The sequence below is a fragment of the Ascaphus truei genome, chromosome 4, assembly GCF_040206685.1.
Source record: "Ascaphus truei isolate aAscTru1 chromosome 4, aAscTru1.hap1, whole genome shotgun sequence".
Classification (NCBI taxonomy): domain Eukaryota; kingdom Metazoa; phylum Chordata; class Amphibia; order Anura; family Ascaphidae; genus Ascaphus; species Ascaphus truei.
Window position 1 is genome coordinate 175,536,965 of NC_134486.1, and position 13,959 is coordinate 175,550,923.

Here is a 13,959-nt window from a genome sequence, read left to right on the forward strand (position 1 = left end):
GGTCTGATAGGTATGTGTGCAGCTGTTCAGTCTCCACTGTTTCTGGGACATACCTCAGTCTCAAGTTCTGCCGCCGATCGCGGTTTTCCTGGTCCTCGGCACTTTCCTTGAGCCCTCTGATCTCCCAGTGCAGGCGGTTGATCTCGTCCTCCGCGGAGGACTGAGCCTGCTCCAGTGTTTCCACTGTGTTTGCCAGCCCATCTGTTTTGGCCGTTAGGAGATTCAAGTCTGCCCTTAGGGTGTTAATGGCTTTACCCAAATCATCCCGAAACTCCTTCCTCATTCTGGAGATTCAAGTCCGCCCTTAGGGTGTTAATGGCTTTACCCAAATCATCCCGAAACTCCTTCCTCATTCTGGTGAAGAGGTTTTCTAAATATGTTTTGTTCACATCTATGTTTTCAATTTCCTGCTCGTGCGCCCCGCTCGGGCCCTCCCACGTGTCGGCTGAGCCGCCATCTTGGGAGGTCTCGCAACTCCCCGCGGTCCGCTGGCTTTGTGGGAAGTAGCTCGTCACTGACTGCTGAGCTGCCTTCTTATTTTTGCCGCTCATGCTGGCTACCTTCCTCTCCGCTTGTATGTATTTATTGGGGGGGTTTAGATGTAGAGATGCCGCAGGAACTGTGGGGTCTTTTTAGTGCAGTAGGATAGGATTGTTTGTTTAGTCTAGTACAGCTTGTCTGGGTAGATATGGGGTTATTGGACCCAGGGGTTCTGGCCTTAGGGCTGTGTTTCTGACCTGCAGGTCGTTCTCTCTGAGGCACCTTTGTGTGGTGGTGGTGCTTCCACGTGGTGGTGCTCCCCCAAGATGGCCGCCTCCTCCCTCACCACGCTACTGAGGCCTATGGCTCCCTTCACTAGTGGGTCCCCTCCCGGTGTTCTTCACTCCCAGCAGGGCCCTAGGTCAGGTTTGTACCTTTTATTTACGTGTGCCGTCCTGGGGGGGGGGAGCTGGACCCATAACGGGGGTCTCCGCTCGCGCCTTTCCTCACGGCCTCAGGCGGCCACAGCGGGCGCTTCTCTTACCCCACAGGGGGTCGGGGGTTCCGTCCCCGATCACCGCTGATTCCCCTCTATTCTTGGCTCCTCGGGGCGCGCGGAGTCCCGTCGCCTCTCGTCTCCGGAGTCTCTCCGTCAGATTTGAATTTTGCGGGCTGCAGAGGGGAAAGTCCCGCACCGGGGGCAGGGGGTCTCCGACACAGCTCTCCGTGACGCCGGAGCCAGCCACTTCGGAGCCCAGCTAGTCACCGGAGCAAAGTCTTTGGGGGTTCACTTAGGGATTCCTCCGCTTCTCTTGATTATTTTATTATTTAATATGCTTCGTTAGTGCTATTCATTCAGAGGGGGTCGGGAGCGTCTCTTTCAAGCTGCCATTCCCCTTGACGTCACCGGAAGTCTCCGGCTTTTGAGATTTTTAATGTTTTTATTGCGTCCGCCAGCTCTTTTTGGGTAATTTTTGCGTTAAGCATTTGATTCTCCTCCTCTGTCAGTGTTGGTAGGAGGCAATCGGACAGGTAATTACTAATAGGTTCAGTGGCTGGTGTCCCCGTGTTCCTACCCTGAGCCTTGAGGTTATAAAGTTTAATATAAAATGCGGTAAATTCCTCCGCTATTTTCTGTTCGTTATAGATTATTTCTCACGATTAATTTTTTATCGCTGTGATCTGGGAACGCTTCTGTATACCTCTTAGTTTGCTCGCCAAAAGTCTGTCAGCCTTATTGCCCTTGTCATAGTATTTCTGACTAGTCCATGTAAGAGCTTTTTCTACTTCTTCCATTTGGGCTTGTTTTAGCTCATTCCTGGCTGCGGTCAAGGTTTTATAAATCTTTTTCGAGGGGTTGGGTTTGTGCTGTTGTTCCAGCTTAATTATTTTAGTTGTAACAACTAGTGACATACCGCTCACCTCAATATTGAATACCAACTCTATGATAGGGATGACAGACACACATATATAAGGAGACAAAGGATGCTCCTAAAAAGATCCCACTTTAATGCACAGCAAAGCCGAAAATAGTCCACAGGTATAGTAACCCACTAGAGTAATGGTAAGGCTATAAGGGTACAATTAAGTAACCGCTCCCAACACTGTGGGAGGACAATTACCACTAAAATGCCCTAGGGCAAAAATAATAAATGATTTATTGATATTCAGAAGTCGACGCAGTAACACACACTCAAAATAACCATAAAAACAATTAAAACATAAATCACGGGTGAGGCAGGGTAAGGGGATATTATTATAAGATGAATTCCCAAATATTAGTGTATGTCCCCTTACCAGTACCAGGTGGTAGTGTGAGACACAATGGTAAATACAAATGATAGGCAATAGAGAATGCTAGAGCCTCTGGTCTCAGGGTATGGTGGAGGTTGCACTAATCATTGCATGCTGTGATTGATCTGCTCAGTATCAATAGTTGGATATCACACTGACAGTAGGTAGTGATGCATGCAGAGTAGTGAATGCAAATAAATGTGCCACTGTCATATATCACAAAACCTATATAGGTACTAGGTCACATGATCAATGATTCGTAAATCATTAGTGCACATTATACCACATTATATAAATGAACCGCGGCATGTGCATCAAAAACCGGACCTGATATATGCATAAACTACCTCTGCTAGGCAGTTAACAACTCGAACAACCCTACACAAACTACCAGGAACAGTCTCACCCGTGACTCCTCCTACACGACGTCAACGTGGTGACGTCATGCCGACGATCGTTTCGCGCATAAGGGGCTGGCGCTTTCTTAAGGTTCAGCCTCACCCGTGATTTATGTTTTAATTGTTTTTATGGTTATTTTGAGTGTGTGTTACTGCGTCGACTTCTGAATATCAATAAATCATTTATTATTTTTGCCCTAGGGCATTTTAGTGGTAATTGTCCTCCCACAGTGTTGGGAGCAGTTACATAATTGTACCCTTATAGCCTTACCATTACTCTAGTGGGTTACTATACCTGTGGACTTTTTTCGGCTTTGCTGTGCATTAAAGTGGGATCTTTTTAGGAGCATCCTTTGTCTCCTTATATATGTATAATTATTTTAGTTGTCAGATCTGTTATTAATTTCACCTTGGCCTTTCTGTGGGATGCAATTGAAATAAAAGTTCCCCTAATTGCTGCCCTATGGGCTTCCCACAGAACCGCCGGAGAGTCTACTATGCCCCAGTTGAGAGCGAAGTACTCTCTAAGAGCCTTTTTAATTTCTTTTTCTACCTCCGGGTGGTTCAGTAGGGAGTCGTTCAGCTTCCAAGTGTAGGCGTTTAATCTATGAAATGGGGTGGATAGGGTTAATGTGATGGGCGCGTGATCTGACCATGTAATGGGGCCTAAGTCCGAATTTGTGCAGGCTTCCAGGATATATTTGGTAGCAAAAAAATAGTCTATACGAGAGTATGACTGGTGGGGTGCGGAATAGAATGTGTAATCTTTTTGGCCCTGGTGTTGGATTCTCCAGATGTCCATTAAGGAATATTCCTTGGTGATTGTTTTAAATTGTTTCTCCATCCTCTGAGGTGGAGCTCTATGTTGGCCTTGTTGGCCTGAGGTTCTGTCCTCCGCAGAGTTTATGGCCATATTAAAGTCTCCGCCCACAATCAACGAAGATAGGTAGGTAGGGTCAACCTTTTCTAACACTGCTTTCAGGAATTCCGTTTGATTATCATTTGGCGCGTAGATGTTGATCAGAGCGACCGGCGAGCCAGCCAGTGAGCCATATACCATTAGAAATCTACCCTCTGGGTCTGAAGTGGTTTTGGTGATATTGAATGGGGTTCCTTGTCGGAGCAGGATCGCTACTCCCCGCTTTTTACTGTTAAATGACGAGAAGAAACCCGTAGGGAATACATTGCTAATCAATTTGGGCAGCTCTTGGGATGTAAAGTGCGTCTCTTGGAGGAAGATGATATCTCCCTTGGACTTTTTCAGCTCTTGGAGCGCCAGTCGTCTTTTTCTATTATTATTCAGGCCCTTTACATTTAGTGATACAAGTTTAATTGCGGACTGACTAGCCATTTGGGCGAGAGAGTTTAGTGTCCATCGGGGTCTCGCCCTTCCCACCGGGGAGATCCTGGTTCGTTGGTTCAGAGAACCTTTTTAATGCTTCTTGATGGTGCTGTTTGAGTATGGGTGTCAGGCCCGCCCGACGAGGGGTTGGGTGGGAGGAGGGCAGGGAAGGTCGAGAGGGGAGAGGGGGGGGGAATAGGCTGCTGGGACAGAGTCAGCAGCAACAGGCAAAGTGGGACGAGGTCAGCTAAGGACCTCCAATAAGTACGGCCGGGATTGGTGTAAGCTCTACCTTAGTTGAAGAGGGGGGGGGGGAAATGGGAGGGGGGGAAAGGGGTCAAAGGGACGCAGGTCCCGAAACGCGTCAGAGTTACTATGTACTCCTTTTGACCACTTAATAAACCTTTTTATATCTGATACTGGTTTGCAGCCCCCATTGTTTGCACGGTTGTGCTCCGCCACTGTACCCTATGGGACTACTCTCTGCAATTACGTCTGGCATGACGCACCCACTAATCAAGGACTGAGCTGTGCTTCAAGGGAGTTCCTCACATTGATCGTTTGATTGGTATGTACTTTTGTTTTGCTGGGGGTCTATACAGGACCTTTATGGTATATATAGAGATCTGTGTTAGCCGTCCAGCGTAACTAGTACACTCCTATGTTTATATCCAGGTCCTCCCATTTCAGCTCTGCCCCATGCCCCTGAGAATTCCACCTTTAAATTCCAAAAAGGGCTATCTGTCGCCCATATAAACATCCGGAGCCTGCTGCCCAAACTGGACGAACTAAGGGCATGGTGCCTTATGCATAAACCCAAAGCCATCGTTCTTACAGAAACATGGCTATCCTCTAAAACCCCTGATGCAAATATCGCCATTCAGGGATACTCCATTTTTAGGAGAGATAGGTCAAAGAGAGGAGGAGGGGTGTTATTTTATATTGCAGACACCTTACAATTTACACTGCTACATTGCCCACCAAGTCCACCCTCTTTTGAAACTCTAGTTGGCAAAATCTGCCTCCCCTTTTCTAAGCCCATCTTGCTTGCTGGCATCTACCGCCCCCCTAAAGCCCCTCTACAATCCTTGACTGATATCACCCAATTTCTTGCCTCCATTTCCTCTCTGAATGAGAAGAGTGAGCTGCTAGTTCTTGGGGATTTCAACTTCAATTGGCTTGACCCTAAAAACCACAAAATCCAGATACAACTCAAGTCACTTAACCTATCGCAACTCATTTCCCAACCGACACGAATAAACCTGAAGTCGCATAACCATTCCTTGCTAGACTGGATTCTCTCCTCAAACCCCAGCAGAATCCAATCCTCTGGCATCCTTCCTGACATTTTCAGTGACCATGCAATAGTGTACTGTGTAAGGAAAATTAAACCGCCCCATTCAAGCCCCAAAGTTCTCCTCACTAGAACATTTAAAAACTTTAACTCACAACAGTTTCTGGATGACCTTACCAACTGCCCATGGCACAGAATCGATTTAATCCCCGACCCTGACTCTGCGCTCGACTATTTCCAATCCGAGTTCTTAAAACTCTGCGATACCCATGCTCCACTACGCAAAATAAGGGTACGGGGGGCCCACCTTCCATGGGTTACACCTGACCTTATAGCACTCTACCAGTTCAGGGATGCCTTGTGGAAAAGCTACAAAGTAACTGGCACTACCAAGGATCTCAATCACTACAGATGCCTGCGGAACGTGTGCACAAGGCAAACAAGGCATGCAAAAGCACAATATTACTCTGACAATCTCCTCCAGAATACATCAAACCCAGCTAATTTCTGGAAGGTTATCAACAATATATTCCAGCCTCCTAACCATCAACAACCAAGTAATATCACTAAGGGGGATATTACTCTGACAAACCCCACTGACATTGCAAATGCATTCAATGATTACTTTGTGGGGTGTGCCACTAACTTATTAGCGAAACGCAGCACAAACCCCAAACCTGAATCTCATCCTGGGAGTACCCCTATAGTCCCACCCCCTCCCAACACTGCCCACAATTTTCAATTTAGCCCAGTATCTGAAGAGGAGATTACACAAGCGCTCCTCAAACTAAAACTAAGCAGCCAATGTGGACCCGACTTACTACAATCTAGGTTCCTACGACTTGGTGCCCCAGCCATTGCCAAACCAATTGCGTCCATAGTCAACTCTATCCTGTCTGCAGGCCATATCCCTAAGACCTGGAAAACTGCCAGAGTTGTCCCAATCTTCAAAAGTGGGGACAAAAACACTGTCTCAAACTACAGGCCAATCTCACTTCTCCCAATTCTATCCAAAGTTATGGAAAAATGTGTCCACTCCCAATTAAGCGATTTCTACACCAAGACAAATTTCCCTAGCCAATTCCAGTCTGGGTTTCGTCCCAAACACTCCACCGTAACTACCCTGCTAAAAGTTTGCAATGAAATCCAGTGTGGAATGGAACGGGGACAACTCACTGGTGCAGTATTCCTAGATTTTGCAAAGGCTTTTGACACAGTTGATCATGCTATCCTGCTTAACAAACTCCAGAGCTCTGGAATAGGGAAACATGCTTTAAACTGGTTTCAGTCCTACCTATCAGGAAGATCCCAACATGTGTCCATCTCAGGCTCTAACTCCAACCCCCTGGATATCACTTGTGGTGTCCCGCAAGGCTCTGTTCTGGGGCCCCTACTCTTCTCAGTGTTCATTAATGATCTTCCCACAGCTTGTAAGGAAGCCTCAATACACATGTATGCAGATGACACAATCCTGTATGCACACAGCCATAGCCTCTCTGACCTTCAACACATACTTCAGTCTGACTTTTTGAGACTCGAAAACTGGATTTCCCAAAACAAACTGTTTTTAAACACTGACAAGACTGTAACAATGGTATTTGGGACCAAGACTAAATTTGTAAAGCTTCCAGTGACTGAGCTCCTGATTAGAACCAACGCTAAAACCACCCTAACACCTGTCACTAGTTTTAAATACCTGGGCTTATGGTTTGACTCCCACTTAACATTCGGGATGCACATTGATACCCTGACAACCAAGACCTATGCCAAACTAGGGGTACTTTACAGGAACAAATCCTCCCTAAGTCTCCTGGTCAGAAAGCGTATTGCACAGCAGATGCTAATGCCAATTATTGACTATGGAGACATAGTATATGGCTCGGCTCCTCAAACCCACCTTAGCAAACTTGACACCCTCTACAATTCAATTTGTCGTTTTGTTCTCCAATGCAACTACAACACACATCACTGCGAAATGCTCAAAGAACTAGATTGGTCATCACTAGAGTCTAGGCGCAAAGTTCACCTTTCCTGTCTCACCCTCAAATACTTTCTGGGCAAGCTACCCAGCTACCTGAACAAGCTCCTCACCCCTACCACATGCAGTACCTATCACCTGAGATCAGACTCCAAAAGACTATTCATGGTCCCAAGACTCAACAAAGTATCCGGACGTTCCTCCTTCTCCTTCCGTGCACCCCAAAACTGGAACAACCTACCAGAGACTCTCATATCCACCACCAGCTTAAGTTCTTTCAAATCTAAGGCTGTCTCACACTTTAATCTGGTCTGTAACTGTTTCATACGCTCATAATATATATTTTCTTTAACTGTGCATGCAATGTCTTGTATATAAATGTATACCTTGTTCATTTATGTAACTGTATTTGTAACCATGTATTATTTGTTTTACTCTGTGCCCAGGACATACTTGAAAACGAGAGGTAACTCTCAATGTATTACTTCCTGGTAAAATATTTTATAAATAAATAAATATCATCCTAATGAGTCTCCTTAGCTCTTATACATGCTCTAATGCCTTGGTTACATATTTTATTACTCTGAATATGCATGTATGTTCCTAGGACAGCAGAGCCCTGAATATTGGGATAATATCCCTCACCCACTACGGTCAAGCTTATAGGTTTTGGACATGGGGAAGGCGTGGGGAGGGGAGGGAAAACTCCTACAGTAGCATAGCCATAACATGGAGATCTTTCTGACAATCCTTAAAACCAGTGTAATAAACGTGAGAACAACTCTTAACAAGCTCAGTACATGAAAAGCATTATAACCTCTCTTTTTGTCAGTCGGTCAAGCTTATAGGTTTTGGACCTGGGAAAAGGGGGGGAGATGGGGGGGGGGAGATAGGGGGGAGGGGGAGACCTGGGTTGACAGGTAACACAACAGCACATTGCATTAATGTTTTTAGGTATCATGCTGAACATAAACGGAATACTTCCTACGCTTGCTGGTCGGGGAAGAGGGGGGGAGGGATGGGGCTCTTACATTTAGTGAAGTTAATATCCGAGGATCCTTATGACATTTCTATTTGATCTATGTGGCCCGCCGTGTGCCTTCCTCAGAGGGTTTGACAACGTATTTTATTACTGCAGGCAGCATCATTCAGGCCCTTTACGTTTAGTGATACAAGTTTAATTGCGGACTGACTAGCCATTTGGGTGAGAGAGTTTAGTGTCCATCGGGGTCTCGCCCTTCCCACCGGGGAGATCCTGGTTCGTTGGTTCAGAGAACCTTTTTAATGCTTCTTGATGGTGCTGTTTGAGAATGGGTGTTAGGCCCGCCCGACGAGGGGTTGGGTGGGAGGAGGCAGGGAAGGTCGAGTGGGGGGGGGGGGAATAGGCTGCTGGGACAGGGTCAGCAGCAAGAGGCAAAGTGGGACGAGGTCAGCTAAGGACCTCCAATAAGTACGGCCGGGATTGGCTACCGGCATTTGGGCTTAAGGCCCAATGGGGGGGGGGGGGGGGGAATCCGATGGTTCAGGCATGGGCGTGCAGGGAAGGTGCGGACCCTTGTACTTGCTTAGTGTAAGCTCTACCTTAATTTAAGAGGGGGGGGGGGAAGGCATAAGGGGTCAAAGGGACGCAAGTCCCGAAACGCGTCAGAGTTACTATGTACTCCTTTTGACCACTTAATAAACCTTTTTATATCCGATACTGGTTTGCAGCCCCCATTGTTTGCACGGTTGTGCTCCGCCACTGTACCCTATGGGACTACTCTGCAATTACGTCTGGCGTGACGCACCCACTAATCAAGGACTGAGCTGTGCTTCAAGGGAGTTCCTCACATTGATCGTTTGATTGGTATTTACTTTTGTTTTGCTGGGGGTCTATACAGGACCTTTATGGTATATATAGAGATCTGTGTTAGCCGTCCAGCGTAACTAGTACACTCCTATGTTTATATCATCCTAATGAGTCTCCTTAGCTCTTATACATGCTCTAATGCCTTGGTTACATATTTTAGTACTCTGAATATGCATGTATGTTCCTAGGACAGCAGAGCCCTGAATATTGGGATAATATCCCTCACCGACTACGGTCAAGCTTATAGGTTTTGGACATGGGGAAGGCGTGGGGAGGGAGGGAAAACTCCTAGCATAGCCATAACATGGAGATCTTTCTGACAATCCTTAAAACCAGTGTAATAAACGTGAGAACAACTCTTAACAAGCTCAGTACATGAAAAGCATTATAACCTCTCTTTTTGTCAGTCGGTCAAGCTTATAGGTTTTGGACCTGGGAAAAGGGGGGGAGATGGGGGTGGTGGGGAGATAAGAGGGAGGGGGGAGGGGGAGACCTGGGTTGACAGGTAACACAACAGCACATTGCATTAATGTTTTTAAGTATCATGCTGAACATAAACGGAATACTTCCTACGCTTGCTGGTCGGGGAAGAGGGGGGGGGAGGGATGGGGCTCTTACATTTAGTGAAGTTAATATCCGAGGATCCTTATGACATTTCTATTTGATCTATGTGGCCCGCCGTGTGCCTTCCTCAGAGGGTTTGACAACGTATTTTATTACTGCAGGCAGCATCATTAGTATGGGGCCGTGCGGCCATATCTTCTGCGGCGGAAGGGCAGGCTTATGGGATTTGGTGCGTGAGGGGGGGAGCGGGAAGGGGGGGAGAGAAAAGGGAGTACATTATATTATAACACATACAACTTTTCTCAACTTCAACATTCATCAACTGAGGAACAGGTTTTTTTTTTTTTACATAACTCAACTGTGGCATAGGGACGGCTTAGCACTAGATCCATGTGGCCTGCTAATTTAGACTGCCAGTTACTGTAATAGTGTCACTGCCGCTGCTTCCATTATCGAAGTCATTTGGGCTTCCTGTCTTGTGCAGGGCTCATTAGGCAGCTTCCCAGTTAACTAGTATTTCCTAGTCCGTGGGGTGGGGAGGGTAGCAACAGTCGTGCGAACCGAGCCTGGGGTCCATAGTCCTGTACCCGGGCCTTAGACAGATTAAATTTTGCAACTTACAGTTAGTAGATCGCAGTGCTGTTGTCGGAGCATCGCGCTCCCCTCCTATTCCCCCCGCCAACCCCTAAAGCCCAGCCGGACCTCAGCACTCTTCAACTGCCATTCGGTCAGCGTCAAAAGTTATAGTAGCTTCAGCTGTGGGTTGCCTCCGATCGTCAGGGGTCGGATTCAGAAGCTATGCGTCTGGCTGGGTCTGGTGTGGTTCTTGAGCCGTCATGTGCTCCCGTCTTCGCTGTGGACTACGGTGCTTCTCATCTGTTCTTAGACTGCCTTGGCGCCGCCGTTCTCCTCGCGGGACGGGTGCTGCGTGGTTCCGCGTCCTCCCGGTGCGGTGGGTCTTGTAGTTGCTCCGTTGTCCAGGAAAGCGGCGGGGTCAGACCCAGGGCTTTCACGAATGGGGCCATGTCCTCAGGGCGGCGGATGGTTAGGAATTTGCCGTCATAGCTTACCGTAAGCTTGAACGGAAAGCCCCAGCGGTACTTCACCTCCTCCCGGAGGAATGAGGTCAAGGGCTTCATTTCTCTCCTTCGGTCGACTGTTATCCGTGACAGGTCGTTGAAAATTTGGAGAGTTTCATTTTGGAATTGTAGTGACTCTTTCCCTCTGCAGGCGGTGATGATCTTCTCCTTTACTGTATAGCTGTGTAAACTTATGATTACATCGCGTCGCTGGTTGGGATCTTCTGATCTGGGAGCTACCGCCCGGTGGGCCCTATCCATCTCTAGGTCCATGTCCTCTAGCGGGCCGCAGAGCGATGTGAACAGTTCCGCAAGATAGGGACGAAGCTGGCCAGGTAAGACCGTCTCCGGTACATTTCTTATGCGCAGATTCTGGCGCCTGTCCCTATTTTCTTGGTCTTCCTGCCCGTCTTTGAGACGGGAGATCTCCTCTCCTAGCCGGATGATTTCTTCCTCGGCTGCTGTTTGTCTTGCCAGGGACTCCTCCAGTCCACCTTCCAGAGTTGTTGTCCTCTCTGTTAGGCCAGACATCTCCTGTTTAATCTCCGCTACTGCTGCTTTGATTTCTGCCTGCAGGGATGTTTGGAGCTTGACATGCATGGTGGAGAATAGGCTCTCCAGGTAGGATCGGGTGATCGGTTCCTCTATCTCCATTTCAAGAGTTGCATGGGCTTTCGTACCCATATTTAGAGCTGCTTGCGGCTCTTGTGAGCCTCGTGGTCCGCCACCCTCTTGGTTTGCTGGACTCTTCTGTGTCGGGGAGAAGAACCGTGACACCGCCGGTGCTGCGGGCTTCTTTGTGTGTTTGGACATGCTCCGATCTCTCCAAGTAATGGGGGTATGTTTTTGAGCCTTGAATTTCTGGTTTGGGAGCGTTATTTATTAAGTTTTAGCCGGTGGGTCTGCGGAGCTCCCCTCCTACACCCCCATTCCTGATGACATCATCGGAAACCCATCCCTTTAGCACATTTTTAATGGATCATCAACATTCAGTATTGTCATAGACAACTTAGGATCTGGCTGTGGTTTTTTTTTTTTTAGGGAAGCTGTGTCTTTAACTGAAACAGGAGGTGGCCATCTTGGATCCAGATGGAACGCAGGCTGAAACACATGACATGAAGATAGCTCCTACTCAGAAAGCTCTTATTCAGACCACAGCTCTGATCAGACCCTCTCTTCACAGTGGGGGCGCAGGCAGGCTCAGGAGGGATCAGGTAGGGCGCAAGAAGGCGGGCAGACAATATCTTCAACTAGTTTAGCCAACAAAATTGTCAGTGGGTCCATAGAAATGGACACATCCGTTATTTCTTTTTTTAATAGATTGGATAACGATCCAATATTTCTATTGCCGGACACGTTCACCAAATGTGGACCATATCGCTTCTCTGCCCACAACCCCTCCAGCACAGATCAGACACCACAGGGTAGATTTGCTTCAGCCGCCATGGCGTGAGGTACCAATGAATAAAATTTTATATATATTTTCTTTAGTTGCTGTGCATATGGAAGTTTTTGCAGCAAACTCCCATATATCCTCCCAATCATCCCTGTCAATTTCTATTTTCAAATCCGCTGCCCATTTGAGCATGCAGTCATGATCATGTGAATTGACCAAGGCCTCCAAACTGGCTTTATTCTAGTTATCAAACCTTTTTGATAACTACCTCTCCTAAATAGGCAGCAGAGATGTAGAGGAGCACAGCAGCGTTTCTTGGCAGCATACCAGCTAGTGGATCGCCAAAATGAGGGTAACTCCAAGCAGGGATGAGTATTAAAAGAGTACTTTAATGGTCAGTGCAAAACAGAACAATGGTAGGAGCGCACTTACGCGTTTCGTCCGTAAAGGACTTTCTCAAGGTGGATTATACTCTACATGTATGTCCCTGAACCTGGATCCATTATGGTATATGGAATTATCAGTATACTAATGAGCCATCTATGGTGATGCACCATAAACACCACTTACCTCTCCTACATAGTGCTTCAAAACTTGTGAAGGGAGTAAATTCTAATTTTGGGGACATTTTTGGAAAAAAATTCTGATCTGTAGATATTTAAACATACTAAGGTCTGGTGCCTCATACCTAGTTAGGAACTCTTGGAAACTAGAAAGTTTTCCTTTATGCACTAGGTCGGCAACTACTCTAATATGTTTAGCTTTAATTTGGTCGAATTGTTTATAATCACAGCCTGGGGGGAAATTGGGATTGTTAAAAAGCGGAGTGAGTTGCGAAACGGGAGACACAAGATTAAATTTGCCCTTAGACTTGCTCCAACTCTCCCAGGTAAATCTCGTCGGATCTAGCTCAAACATTTTGGTGTACACCTCCTTAGCCAGTGCCCATAGGGACACTGGCAGAGAAGACGTTCTAGCATATTGGGATTCTATGGCTAACCAACAATATTGTGTTGGATCAGCGTTCCACATCACCACCTGCCTTAGTTGGGCAGCTTGGTAGTATTTCGAGATATCTGGGACACCCAAACCTCCTCTTGTCTTTAAAGCCATCATCACCGATCTAGCTGTTCTAGGCCTTTTACCTTGCCAAATAAAATTAAATATTCTATTTGGGAAATTTTTCAGTTCGGATCCCGGTATCCGGACTGGGAGAGTCTGGAAATGATATAATAACCTAGGGAGTATATTCATCTTGACTGATACTATTCTCCCAATCCATGACACCTGATATCCTTCCGACTTTGCCAGATCCCTTTTAATCTTATCAAACAATGGTGGATAGTTGCCTTGATATAGGGAGTGGTAGTTCCTAGACACATTTACTCCCAGATATTTAATATGTGAGGAACTCCATCTGTAGCTGAAATTCAGTTTTGGTAATTTTATCTCTGGATCCGAAAGATTCAGATTAAAAGACTGTGACTTGTCGCTGTTCATTTTATATCCAGAGATTTTTCCAAAGTCTGATAGCGCCTTTTGGAGGTTGGGTAAAGAAGTCTGAGGGCTTGCTAAAGTCAGAATAATATCGTCTGCGAATAATGAGATTTTATCATTTGTTTTCCCAATCACTATATACAATGTATATTACTATTTGCTCTTATTTTAGCAGCCAATGGCTCAATCGTTAGAGCGAAGAGAGGAGGAGATAATGGGTACCCTTGTCTCGTACCATTTAAAAAAAAAAATTTCCCCAAACATTTTTATTAGGCATAATCATCTTTA